The sequence below is a fragment of the Gavialis gangeticus genome, unplaced genomic scaffold (genome assembly GCF_001723915.1).
Source record: "Gavialis gangeticus isolate Ggan-Ray unplaced genomic scaffold, GavGan_comp1, whole genome shotgun sequence".
Lineage (NCBI taxonomy): Eukaryota > Metazoa > Chordata > Crocodylia > Gavialidae > Gavialis > Gavialis gangeticus.
In genome coordinates, this window is record NW_017729022.1 from 50,494,293 (window position 1) to 50,508,437 (window position 14,145).

At 46.1% G+C, this 14,145-nt stretch overlaps 1 protein-coding gene across 2 annotated transcripts in view; it reads right to left on the reverse strand.

Annotated features, from left to right (window-relative positions):
* Positions 1–14,145, reverse strand: part of TCF20 (transcription factor 20) — a 215,674-nt gene that overhangs the window by 165,016 nt on the left and 36,513 nt on the right. Inside the window, exon 3 of one of the 2 annotated variants that reach the window (XM_019514880.1) lies at positions 1,221–1,272. The exons of the other annotated variant lie outside the window; for it this stretch is intronic. The gene's annotated coding sequence lies outside the window, so the exon portion shown is untranslated. The remainder of the gene's footprint in view (positions 1–1,220; positions 1,273–14,145) is intronic. 2 annotated transcript variants of the gene reach the window in all.

Sequence of the window (14,145 nt, forward strand, 5' to 3'; positions counted from 1 at the left end):
ATACCAGCCCAGCCTCTGGCTTCTTTACTTTTCATTCCATCCAGGAAGAGCACACACCAACCGCTGAAACTTCCTTAGCCTGACAAAAGGGTTTTTGAACCCGAAAGCTTGCTTAATAATAATTATTTTCCAACTATTTAAGTTGGTCTAATAAAAAATATCAGATTCACGCAAAGAACCTTGTCTGCCTTTGTCCTTAGACCAACACGGCTACAACCTACACCCCTAAAGCTAAGAGTTCGCATTTTTGAAGGGTGCCCCAAGCCCAATAAGGGGTGCTCTGTGTCTAAAAAGAACTACTACACTAAAGGGGAAAGGGAGCAGGATTTTGATTCTTGGTTGGGATTTTTAAGCACACTATTAGATTTCAGTGTCAGAACAGTCTTTGTAATTGACTGCCCTGTTGATTTTAAGGGATTATGGCAAAACTGTTGATGCTGGGGGGGAGGGAAGGGGAGAATACACAGAGAGAAAAATGGAATGCATCAGCCAATGTGTGCACACATTCAATTACCTCTACACTTGGGCGGGAGACACACTAGGACCAAGACTGGAGACAAAGCTGTGCCTAGTAGTCTAGTAGTATTCAGTGCTAGCATGCAAGAGGCTTAGGCTCAATTGCTGATACTGATTTCATGCCCCCAGGGCAGGAGACACTAAGAACACCATTCTTCAAGGGGGTCCCACTGGGGCAGGCAGGGCTGCAGCCATACCGTGTGGCACTGAAAACATAATGGAGGAGGGTGAATCCCAAGTGTTCCAACAGCACTCGAACAAGCATGCTCAATGCATGTCTGAGATGGATTCAATCTCGCACTACCAGGCTGACAACTCTGCCTGCCTGTATTGCTCTCTCTGGTATTTCACAGAGAGATGGTATCCTTTTTGCTTTTCTGCTCCCAGGCACCAACAATCAGGAACAAAGGATGAAAGAAAAATACAGGGAGGGTGGGAAAGGCATTTGAGAATTAGGAGCATTCTTTAGCAGAACAGAAAGGGGGAGGAAGGGAAGAGGGAAGGAGGAAAAAGGGAAGAAAGAAGATGCAGAGGCTTGAAAATAACAATATGCAAATGAGGCATAGCAGGCTCATTTGTTATTGAGAGCCTAAAAATCTGTGCTGAAGGGGGAAAAACACCACATACTATACATGCAAAAACTTCCCTCACTCATGAAAAAGGGAAAGATGTAGGGATGAAAGCCTCCCAAAACCTTTCCTTACCTTTCCAGCTCCTCAACACCCATCCTCAGTGTCCAGCCATGCAATCCACCCTCTGAAGAAGCAATGAAGGAGAATGAACAGTTGTGCTAGTAAAGCACAACTTGAGCAAGAAATAACCTTTTCTCTTCTGTGAGCACCCACAGATAGACAAACAGAACCTTCTTGGTAATTCCAAAGTGATGCCGGTCATACAAGCCAACTCTGAGTTTCACTGGAGTAGTCCCCAGAAGCTGTCTTTAAGTGACTGACCACTGCCCTTCTTTCCACCCTAGAGCATACTGCATTTCCTCCAAACCTCCAGATACCTGGATCAAGACAACTTCCTTAGGAGGGAAGACTGCTCACTGGCCGCAAACAGATCTTCTTGCAAACATGATTCCCAGGCTGTGTTCTGGTCAGCCATCAAGCTAAGGAGGGTCAGGGCTGGTTACTATGTGAACCTGGGACTTCCAATAGACAAAGCAGCAATGGTGCCAGCTGATACTCATCCATCTTAGTGCCAAACCTATGGCCTTAGGGGACACAGTGTCACGCAGGTGTAACCATCCCTGTGAAAGATAAAGCTGGTGACCCATCCAGTTGTTTAATACTGATGCCCTGACACTTTTTGCAAAAGTGCTAGGATCAAATGTTAGTCTGAGGACAAATATCAAACAGTTTCAATTGGATACTGCTTATTTCTTCTTTTCCTAACCAACTGTGTAATGTTGTTATGCTCCATTCACCAGGAAAAAGTAATGGTTACAGCAGGGAACTAGAAAACAAGAAGCCACTAGGTGATGGAGGAGGGCAAATCACCTTTTGGCACCAGTTAGTGCTTTCCTTGTAAGTAATGCTCTCAAACAGTAGCTGCTCATTTGCTGCTCTCCATTGTCCTTCCTGCTTTCACACCCACATTCCTTCTCAAAATGTTGTCTAATTCACACTGTAAGCTCCTTGAGTCAGGGACTTTAAAACTATGCTCAGTGCTTAACAAAATAAGCCTTCACTTCTCTCTACCTCCTCGTACTCTCCAGCAAAACAAGTCATAATATTTACCCACCACCAAGGAACACTGTGAGACTTAATATTTATCAAGTGCAGAAAACCACAGACCAAAATGGTTCTTTAAATGCTTGCTAAAAGTTATAGCAAAGCTGAAGAATTCCGCGCCAGAGCTGTCTCCACATCATTGCCCAATGAAAAGGTTTCCATATCCACATAGTTTGCAAAAGACTTGGGATACAATCACATCAACAGAATACAATAAGAGAAATGAGAAAGAGGAGGGGGAGAAAAAACAATGGGGTAAGAAAAATGGGATAATACCTCTCACAAAGCAAAGGACCCGTACCAGATGCCCCTGTAACTGCTTACTGAGCTCTTTTGCATCCACAGCAGTCTGTCTGTCTGTCGTCTGTACCCCCCTCCCCACCACAGTACAATAACACAAGCAGCTCACTCATTCTTCAGTGAAATCCCCTGCCCCAGGGAGGTGGAAGGGAGCGGTTGAAGGGAAGGGAAGACATACCATGTCTCAGTCCACTTAGTAAGGTCTGTGTCCCCATCACTAAGACCTACCATCACAATTGACACTAATTGGATCGCTTGTTGTCACATTACAGAGGTAACAAGGACCACATGGGCCAGAGACAATGAACTTCCCCTTCTCTGGTCCTCTCAGGTTAGGGTACAGGTGCATCGGTAGGAGTGGTTTGTGTGTATATAGTCTGCATTTCCACTGTATGTGTCATACCTGTTCTGTGAATAAAAACATCACTATCTAGAGCCATCTAGCCTGCGTCACTCACTGCAACAAGGAGAAATGAGAGAGAGAGAAAGAGAGAGACGGAACTACCAGCTCAAACCAGATTTTACTGGTAGAAGCGCCATCACAAATTCTCTCTCCCTAGGACTTAAACAGGGAACCTGAAATGTTACCAATCCACCCTCCTGAGCAAGCTAAAAATGACTGGTTTCTGGGGATGTGATCACATACACCCCTGCAACCTCACATACAAACCCATACAATACAGGGGGTAAGGGAGATGCAAGCTAAAGGGTTGATTTCTAAAACCATTGCACAAGGGGGAATATAATGTAGGAAAAATATCTGGACCTTTAAAAAAAAAATAGAAAGCAAGCAAAAAAAAAAAAAAGGAAAAAAAGCCCCACAGTTGTCCAGGAAGAATTACACTGCTCATGATAAATGCTCCTTTCTGGTTTTGTTAAAATCCTATATAATGAAGGTGCCCTGAATGCAATTACTAGTACTTGTTTAGCATGGCAGGGCACTGCACTGCCACTGGGCCAGCTCCTCTCTGCTCCCAATTAGCATGCCAAATACTCAAACCACACACATGGACTCCTGGGTCACCGATTGGTGCAGAGGAACAGCAACCAACTCCATCTGGCTCCAATCAGAAGGCAGCGAGTGCTGTACTGGAAAGCTCCAGCTTCCCTCATTTTACATCCTCCCATCCCTATCAGACCCTTTTCCTCTGCTCCTCAGGGGTCTCTGGAGGGGGTGATAAAAACCGCAAACTCCCCCTCTCTCAGCTGGTCTCATTCACGGCTCATGGCAGACCCAGTTTCCTCAGGGGACTCACTAATGAAGACGGCCAACGTTAATCTCTTTCCCCCTCCCTGACGGGTCGATTTATAGTTCCACAGAGAGTCCTGGCTTCCAGCCAGAGGGCTTGACACATTCTTCTTGTTCCAAGACAGAGGGGGAGAGAGAGAGAAAGACACACACACATGCGCGCGCGCGCGCACACACACACACACACAGTTATGATTTGGAAGATGTAGTGGAGAGAGAGAGAAAGACACACACACACACACACACACACACACTCACTCTCTCTCGCTCTCTCTCTCGCTCTCTCTCTCTTGTGATTTGGAAGATGTAGTGGAGACCTGCTCTGAAACAGGAGCTGAATTTAAAAGGAAGCAAACTGAGGCTTTTGGTTTTTACATTACATTGGGGTTTTTTTAATATTTCCCTAGCACCTCTTTCATTCTACACACCAAAAATACAGGGATCACTTCCCCATCTCTGGTTTGAAATAAAGCATCAATTCTGTGCCACAAATGTTACACACAAGTCATTAAGAAGAGAACTGAATAATAACTTCTCCAATATAAACTGCAGGGGGAATTTTAGACAGGCAGAAAGTAATTAACTGGAATCAGGCCAGAACATAGGCTTACTGGCCCCTAATCTTGTGAAAAGTGCAGTAGGGTCTTTAACAATCAAGTGATCAAAGCCTTGGTTTTACACCTCATCCATAAAGAGGTACCACAACCATACAGTAGCCCCTGGTGCCATGCTGATACAGGGGTCCACTAGCAAATGAAAAGGAAGAATGTCCCTTATTTAGTCATCAACCCTCTTTGCTGCAGTGCTATATGAACTTGCTTACATTAAGATTCTTGAGACCTGTAATCCTCAAGGCTGCAGAATCACAGGAGAGTGAAGAAGCCTCCAATATTTTGACCAGAGAGAAATTCCTCCCATCCCCACCATCATTTTGTTCTTTCCCACTTGGCAGTCACAGCTGTATTCCCAGCACATCCCCTAACTTCGTATTATTTGTTTAGTTCCCTTCCCTGTCTGCACACCTGAATCACCAGCCATGACAGAACAGCTCTGCTAATAGGGTCAGGCAGTGAGCTATTGCTGCAGAGCCGCAGGGGAGCACAAAACACTGGCTTTATTCCTGTAAGACCTATACATTACCTCTTCGCCCCCACCCCTTTAGAAACCAAGTGGTGGATTTAAAAAGGGGCACTGTCAAGTAGTTTGGGTCCATTATTTTGCTCTAAAAGAAAAAAAGATTTTACAAAGCTCAATAGCTGTATGCTTCTATTCCATTTCTCAGTCATTTTAAGGGCTTTTGAGTGCCATACTGTAATCCACAATGCAAAAAGCATCGCGGTAATATATCAGCATCAGATATAAAGCTGGCCAGGAAACTGACCAGACCAGGCAAGCTTTGAAGCTGCCTGAAGACCAAAATAGAAACAAACCATCACACCTAATTATAGTACCTTACATTTATGGAGCACTTTTCTTCCTGAGAGACCCCAAAGTGCTTTACAAATGAGCAAGAGAGAGTGAGCAGGTAGGGCCGAAATAATTCTCTTGCTTGGAACAAGAGTTCTTGCACCAGTGATATCAACTTATATTGGACCTCAGTTGTTATTTTTTAAGTTAAGTTTCTAAGAGATTCTTTATTTTGTGACCCCAAATCACAGAACCATACACAGATGCAGCACCACTTGGCAGCTTGACAGAGCCTGTGCCGCTGAGAGCTTTCCCAAGCTGCAGCAAAGCGAGAACTGTCCACTTAGTTTTCACAGCTGCTCATCAAAACCCTGTGTGCCACAGTGACACTGAAAACAATTGGTCAAGTTCACTGGAGGTTTTCAAGAGGAGGTTGGATAAACACTGGATAGGGATGGTTTAGGAATAGCGTTCCCACATTCATGTAAGCGATTGAACCATATGATCCTTGAGGTCCCCTCCAGTCCTATGATTTTGCTGCAGCAAAGCAGAGGCAGTACCTGAGCTATCTGATTTAGGACCCCCTGATGACTATAGCATGTAAATACCTGATAAACTTTAACATGTTTATCTTAAAAAAATCTGTGGGTCAAAATATCCCCATTTCATAGATGGCACTGTAGTCTAAGCAATTTGCCTGGGATTACCCCAGTAATCTATAACGAAGTAGGAAACTGAACTCAGGACTCCTGCACTAGAGCTAGTACACTAACCACTAGCCGTGAGAAGACAAGAACCTGAAGACTGAATATAGAAGTTGGCTTGATGCTACCTATCTACAGGCCAAGCAGGATGTTCTGAGATGGAACAAAGCACAACAATCTTTTCTCAGAGAGGTACAAGGACTAAAGGTCCTTCAGCTTTCCATGACATCAAACACCAAAAGGGAATTTGAAAAATGGTCCCCCTGGGCAAGCTCTACGGAAAACATTCTAGTTAGAATCCCTGGAACCCCCACCCTCTTTCCCTGAAGCCATGGGAAGAGAGGCAAGGAGCTAGGTTCTTACTTGAGCATTGTCCCTGGTTAGCAGGTCACAACCCCATCTTTCATACAACCATCTGGGCAATCAGTTTAGTCTGTTAGCCAGTATGTACCTGGTAAACCTGTTAAATGCCATGTGCACAGACATGAAGACAAAGGCATAACAACCAGGATCTGTGCCTCTGGCAGCAGAGGTCAGGCCAGCTGAAGAAATGGCAGCCATTCTTCCTCCCTCTCACCCATTCCTTGTTCTGCCACTGCATGGAGATGTGTTTAAATGTGACTAAGTCTGAAGAGACAGGATAAGTTAGCAAACAGAAGAAAAGAAAAAAGAAAACAGGAACTAATGACAATGCCCTAGAGACAACATGACAAGAAATTAAATAAAATAAAATGGACTGAATGATCTAACACAGGGGTGTCAAACATATGGACTGTGGGCCAGATCTGGACCAGGGGGCCAGGTCATCCAGCCTGTGGACTTTTGCCCCAACTCTGGTTCTGATGGAGGACCCCCCACACCAGCAAAACCCACAGCTCTGGAATCCAAGCAGAATTGTAACTTGTTCCCACAGTGGCAGCCAAGTACCCAGGCTGTCAAGTTCCTTCCTGAGATACTGCTTGGGCTCCAGCATCACTGGTCGCACCTGGGTGCTTGGCTGCTGCCATACAAAGAAGCTGCTACTGGCTTGGCTGCCATGTACCTGGGTGAAAGCAGCGGTGCTGGAGCCCCAGCAGCACCATGGGAAGAAGCCTGGCACCATGGCTTCTTCCTGCAGTAGCAGCCAGGTGCCCAGGATGCCAGGCCTCTTCCTACCAGGTCTTAAATCAGCCATATCAGGTGCCACTGACATGGGACAGAGGGCCATGGACCTGATCCAGCCTGCAGGACTGGCCCTGTGCCATTCATCTAGACCATGGACTAGTCCCGCAACACTTATCTGGCCCACAGGGCCAGGCAAGTTTGAAATCCCTGATGTAACAGAAGATAGACCAAGGCAAGAAGGAGTGCAACAACTTAAGTTTTTGCATGAAAAATAGGAAGCTGACTAACTACAAGTAACTATTTATACCCAATTTCTTTATGCCTGCAGACAGTAGGCAGCTTGGTGACCACTCTCTGGACAGCAGCCTTAGCCTTAAGCTATTATGATCTGGGGAAAATAGCGTAAGACTTGTAAAGAGGGACTGCTTCACCCACCCACTGTTACAGGTGGACAACCAAAACATGCCCTTCTCCATTTGGGAAAGGAGAAGAGGGGTGTGGGGCGGTTTGCTTTCCATGTGACTTTAACGGTCCATAAAGGACCTCAGCTTGTAATAAGGTCACACTGGAAAGATGCCCATGTATGAAGCTGCATCAAAGTCAACATACTGACCTCAACACAAAGGGTTAAGCGGAGCCTGCTGGGATTCAAAGATTCAATTGCAGGGACTCTAGGTAATTCATACCTGATGCTTGAGGCCCTCCCCTCCGGCTGCAGATGGAAGCAAATCAGATTTCTGAAATTTCATTTGGTTTTAATAATCTAACATGTTACTCTGGAACCCAAGGAAGGACTGGTTTAAAATATGCTTTTTGTCTTGACAATGTCACTTTAAAAATGAATAGCTTGCTATTCAGTTCCGTTAGCTCGAAGACAGCAGGTGCTCAGCTGGCTGATTTAGCAGCAGCAGCCGCCACCACCACGAGTTGTTGGATGCAATTTACCGGCTGCAATTCCCCACACCCCTCAATGGCACTTAAGAGATGGAAAGAGGGGGAAGGGCTAATGGGAGGGAGAGAGGAGGCACAGGGAGAAGCCTGGATGAAGGGTTATTAAGTTAACAAACAAATCTCATCCTCACTTCGGTGGGACACCCTTCTAGACCTCAAAGGGGACACCTACCTGCTGCCTTTTCTCCACTCACCTGCATTTCCCTCTCTTTGAACACCAATTATACCGTCAAGGTCAGGAGACCCCAGCAATGAACCTACCTTCACATGTTTGCAGTCAGCCAGATTTTTATAAGCTTCAAAAAGCAAGCCCCAATACTTCCTTGAAACATTAAATTAGCCTCAGCAGCTCGGTTTTAGTAAACAATCAGAAAGCAAAACACCAGCATGCATAGGGATGAATCTGTGTTACCAGCAGGCTTACATCAAGCAGAGAATGGAAACATTTTGATAAGGAAACAGATTCAAAGGGGCTGTTATGCTGGGACCCCTGCTGCATAAAACTTTTACAGGTGATCAGCAAAAAATAAAGGGGACAGGTTTGTGCCCACTTTTTGCCTCCTTATTATGTATTGTACAAAAAGTCCTTAAAAATACTTCTTATGTTTGTCATCCCTCCCACCCCACCCCCAATCATTGGAAATGAAGGTTTTGTCTAAGCTAGAAGATAACTGGAGGAATAAAATAAATGGTGATGTCACAAAAGCCAAGTATCTGATACCTGTGATATTAAAAGGGGAAAGGATTTAATTCAGAATTTTGAACTCTTGCTATTTTATTTGTTTTTATCATCATCTAGACAGAGTCAATGACAAATTAATTATTTGAATTTAAAGGCAACCTGCAAATTCAAACAACTTCATACTTTTAATTATCATGTTAAAGCTCACAAAAACCATCCATTATGCCCCACTGGTAGGCCTCTGGTGAAGACTACAGGGTACATCACTGATCTGTCCAAAGTAAAAAACACCCCCTCCCTCCTCCTCCCCCCCCCAAAAAACAAACAAACAAACAAACAACAGGAAAAAAACACAATCCTTTCAGGCCATCCTTGTCCATCATGAAGAAATAAAGATGATTCAAGCTTGAGTTAGAGAAAGAGAGAAGAATGCACCCCTGCAAATCAAAAAACTATGACATAAAAATTACATAAAAGAATACGGTGGCGTTGGCCACTAGGAGATGGTCTAGGACAAGTGTTCCCAAAGTTTTTATGCTGTGGCCTGACAAACTGCAGCCCAGCAGTCACAGCTGACTGTGGCTGGAATTTCCAGCTGAAAGACAGGTAAGGATACCCCTACCCTCTGGGTGGGGGGGTAGGCCAAACCCTGTGCTACTGCAGCTCCTGCACAAGTAGTTGCAGCCTCTCTGCTCGGCTCTGTGGGGCTGCGGTTTGCTGGTCCGCAGCCATTTCTGGCCTGGCAGCTGACCATGTTGTGGACTGGCAGCCGACTTGCAGCCCGGGGATTGAGAACCCCTGGTCTAGAATTATCCAACAGTGTTATAATCATAAAACCAGATGCAAAATACCTGAGTAAAAAGAGTCTGATTTGAGTCCTATCCGCTGATGGTTTTATCCTTGGCCACTAGCATTTGGGAGGGCTTTGCAGTCCAGAGTTTGCAAAGCTAGAAGCTTGCTGGGTCTGTGGTTCTGATCCTGTGCCAACTCATGTTCACTCATGCTTTCAAATGAATCACAGTACCTTCTGGAGACTCCCTTAAGCCTAGCAGGAAAAATGAGTTAAAAAAAGCAAAGGGAATCCCCCTGAAACTTAGAGCTTGTCAGCATGGGGCCCTCAGAAAAGGTAAATCTGAATTACTTTTAAAGATTATTTAAACCAGGGCTGTCCAACTGCACACCAAAGGGTCTCACCAGCAGGGGCTGCATGGCATGCATGACGTACCAGCAGAACCCACAGGCCCTCCACTGCTGCACCCTCAGCTCCCCTGCCATGGGTTCCACCGCTGAACTACAATATGTAGGCATGCCAAGCCATAGGCTCCCCCAGCACTATGGGCTGTGCTCTGCTACACCACACCACCCCACCCCCTGGGGTAGGGGCAGGAAGTGGAAGCCAGAGGAAGATGGGGAAGCTGCAGCAATGGGAGAGTGGTGGCTGGGTAGGAGCCTGTGGGCCAACAAATGGACAACCCTGACTTAAAGCATATTAAAACCTCTGTGTTGCCTTAACTCAAATTATTTCATTTCAAAGTGAAATAAGCTAATTAAGGCACCTTTAATACTAAACAATTCAGAGGGTTAATGTGGTCTACATTCACAGTTATACGGTGATTAATTTGAATACATTTTTCTGTGTCCCTGTGTAGATGAACACTTGATACTACTTGAAAGCTGAATCTCCTTGGGGAAGGAAGAAGGAATCTCTCAGACCTCTGCCATCCTGAAGGCTGTTCTTTACCGGCAAACACCATCATATCCCAAACACACTACATGAACCAAGCTGAGAATAGACACAGTCACATAACTAGCTAAGAAAGAACAAGTCAGCTGCCCCCTATAAGCTGAGCTTACCAAGTATGAGCAGACTTAGGAGCAGGCTCCCCTGTGCTCAACTAACTCTCTGTTTCACTGCATACCGTGGCTTAGTAGCTTTGTTCCTGGGAGTGGGTAAACTTTGCTTGTCCTCCATGCATGGCCTGTGACCTCACCAAGGCATAGAGAGGCTTGGATGCATCTGCAGCACTGTCCATCTACTTAAACTCTTTGGAAGGCTTTCTGCATACACTGGGGTCTACGTGTGGGGAGAAGAGTGTCAGGGCAAGTCCAAAGGCCATGCACATACTCCAAACCCACTCCTCTCCCTTCCTGTAGAAAAATGTGGGGTACGCACAGCGAGACATTTTTCAGAGTTCTTCTCTCCCTCTCAGTCCCAGTATCCCTCCCTCATTTCTTAAAATAACTGGGAAGGAACAATCTGGGCCTATGTCAGTGATGTGGCAAAAAGGCAGGGGACAGACTGTGTGGCACATGTGCAGGACTACCAGTCCAGCATCTGTAGCTGCTGCTCAAATCAAATAAAAGCCCCTTGGCCTTCCAAAAAATGCATTGTTTTGCTGTTGCTCTGGTAGGTTTTGCCCAGTGCTAGGGATGGGTTCAGAGAATGAAGAAAGCCAACACAAGCTCTTCTCCTTACTTCTCCACTGCTATTCACCAATACTCTTTCCCTGTTTAGAGCGTGCTTGCCTCAGTAACAGGTGATACACCACTACAGATGAGAATATGCCTTAAAGATAGGACTTGAGGCAGCAGGGAGCACCCTAAACAAGCTCAAACTGAAGTAAGCAGAGATTTCCTCAATCAGTCTGGTGGGAGGCATATTAAATCCCCATCACAGAGCATCAGGGGCACACACAGACCTGAACTATAGCTGCTTGCAGGGAAGCAAGTGGCTGTCAGCAGCAGGAGGGAAGGAATTTAGACTATCCTGATTTTTTTCCTTGTCCACTCCAGGGCAAGCCCACCCTTGTTTGGGATTCGATACAAAGAGGAGGACAGCTTCTTTTTCAATACCAACCAACACTCCCCCAATTATCTAGTGGCTAGAAGGGGCTGGGGGTTGTTTTGTTTTAAGCTGTGATCAATATCCCTTCCCATACCATATCATAGCGCCTTCCAGCCAACCTGTCAGCGAGTCAACGAGGGCTGACCTCTCTTGGCAGCTCTATTTAATCAGAGCGTGAGAGAGACAGGGCTCATTGCTGTTTGCTCTCTCTCTCTGACACATGTTATGCAGCATTAATTCTTCACAAGCAGATCTCATTCGCATTGTGCAACTTTCTCCGCATCGCTCGGCTAAGATACCTCCGTTCCGACCTCCAGCACCACCTGTCTCTCCCTTTCTCGACACTGCGCCCCCCGCACACAGCTCTGCCAACGCACCTCAGTCCTGCCTGACCCGCAAGATCCTCTGCTGTTCCAGCCCTTGGCCTCTCCAACCCAGTTGGCGTTATGCATGTGGCTGACTGTGTCGGTATCAGAAGAGCAGGAAAAAGATGCCCTGGGGAATAGGCTCAGACCACTGGGCTCATTCTACTCGCAGCTTTAAAAGCATTTTAGCCTAGAAGACAAAAAGCCAGCGCACCAGTATGCTCGGCTACCAAACCACCGGCACCTGGCTTTTCAGCACGCTTGCTTTAAATCTGTCTGCTCCCTCCCCTTCCAAGCTGTCAATTGCAGTGTAAACCCTTTTGTTTTTCCTCAGAAATGCAGCAATTATTTTAAAGGGATCTCCCCCCTCCCCAGTCACTGGTAAAAAATACCCCAGTGTGAAACCATAGCTCCCTTGTTGATTGCAGGCAGTGGAACCTTCCAGAAAGAGAGCAAGCGAGATTTGGGAATCAGGAGAAGCTCTCCCGAATCCTTTGCCCCTCCCCCCATTTCTGGCATGTGCAAAATGGCAGATTTCCTTTTTAATCACAGGAATTTCTGGGAAATTCGCACCTGACCTTTCCGTTCTCCCCCCACTTACCCCATTTCAATTCCTGACTGGGCTCAGCCAACAGTGCATGTCAGAAGAGTGCTCTGCTCTACCTCTCTCTTGGGATGGACAAACAAGTGTTCTGGTAGCCACATGCAGGCCATTAAAAATATATTAACATAACCAGCACAGCCTGTCACTCTTCCCCCTGCCTATTTTTTTTTTAAACGGGGGAAGAAGGAATCTTGCCTCAGTAACAAGAGGTTTTCATCAAGTCTCATTACCTCAAGCACAGCCGCACACCACAGCCCCCACAGAGAACAACCTTCAGCTCCTGCTGTCATTAAAGAAACTAAGATCTTAAACAAAAATTAAACCCAGGATAGCACGAGGTTAGGAGCGTATGAATCGGTGAGGCTGGGTGGAAGGGCAGATGGAGGGAAAGGAAACAGCCTTTCTGGGGAAAAAAAATCAGACAGGCTAAATACATTCTGGAGCACAGCATACAGATATTTCAAAGCCATCCACTGCCATAGTGAAGGGCACCAGGACACACAGTAGCGCGATGATCTTGCAGGCCACTGCAATAACTCTCATACTTCAGGGCAAAAGGCATCCAGGAAGAAGTTTTTTCTAACAATGGGCTGTTTCAAAAAATTATGGGGATTTTTGTGCCTTCCTGTGAAGAATTCACCAATTGTCACTAGCCTGTGTTATTTCCAAAACAGGCTAAAACTAGCCAAAGGCACCCCAAAGTCAAAGCCGTATGATCCTTAGACACAGTATAAAGACTTTCCCTAAGTAGAGCCCGGAAGTCACGTAAGGCCCTGAACAAGAACAAGAACAAGAACAAGGCAAGGGATGCCCCACTACAGGCAAAAGGGAAGAGAGCAATCAAGCCGAATACCAAATGGAAATATAAAACCCGGTGACAGACCTGCCACATTTTAAGCATTCCCACGTGACACTTGCCTATGAGAAATAATCACCGTGGGGGATGGTAGTTGGAGTAGAGCCAGGAGCCAGTAGCAGCTGAGTACTGGAGGAAAACAGGGGAGAACTTGGGGCTTCTCTGGGGAGTGTGGAAGAAGAGAGACAAGATCCTGAGCCAGCCTGGGGATGGGAACTGGTAGGGATGCTAAGTGCAATCATGCAATCAAATCCATGCTAAGTGCAATCATATTGTAGCAAAAGTTAGGACTTCTTGCAGAAAGTGTAATATTGTATTTAGTAACGTGCTTGGCTATTGTGGGATTGCTCCATGGAGATAATATGAGCTCAACATTTTGATGTGGTGCAATGTGGTGCAGGGGCTGGGACCAAAAATCAGCTGATTGGCAGTCCCCACCCCTACAACACTGGAGTCTTGAACCAGTCTGAATGACTCTTAGACTGTGGAGAAAAAGATGACCGGAAAACAGGCTGCTGGAGGAAAGGGGGATGGGAAGGAGGACAGGCTTGGGACATAAGGGTTGAAGATGATGGTGTCGCCGTGGACGTAGTCTTTCTAGACTTTAGGAAGTCTCTCACTGTCTCTCACCCCATCATCATCATTAAATTAAGCGACTGGGGCATTGACGCCTACACAGTTGGATGGGTAAAAAATTGGCTGATGGGGTGTACCCAGAGAGTAATGGTGGACAGGTTGTACTCAGCCTGGTGAGATGTGAGCAGTGGGGTACCCCAGGGCTCAGTCCTCGGGCCCACACTGTTTAACATCTTCATCAGCGACTTGG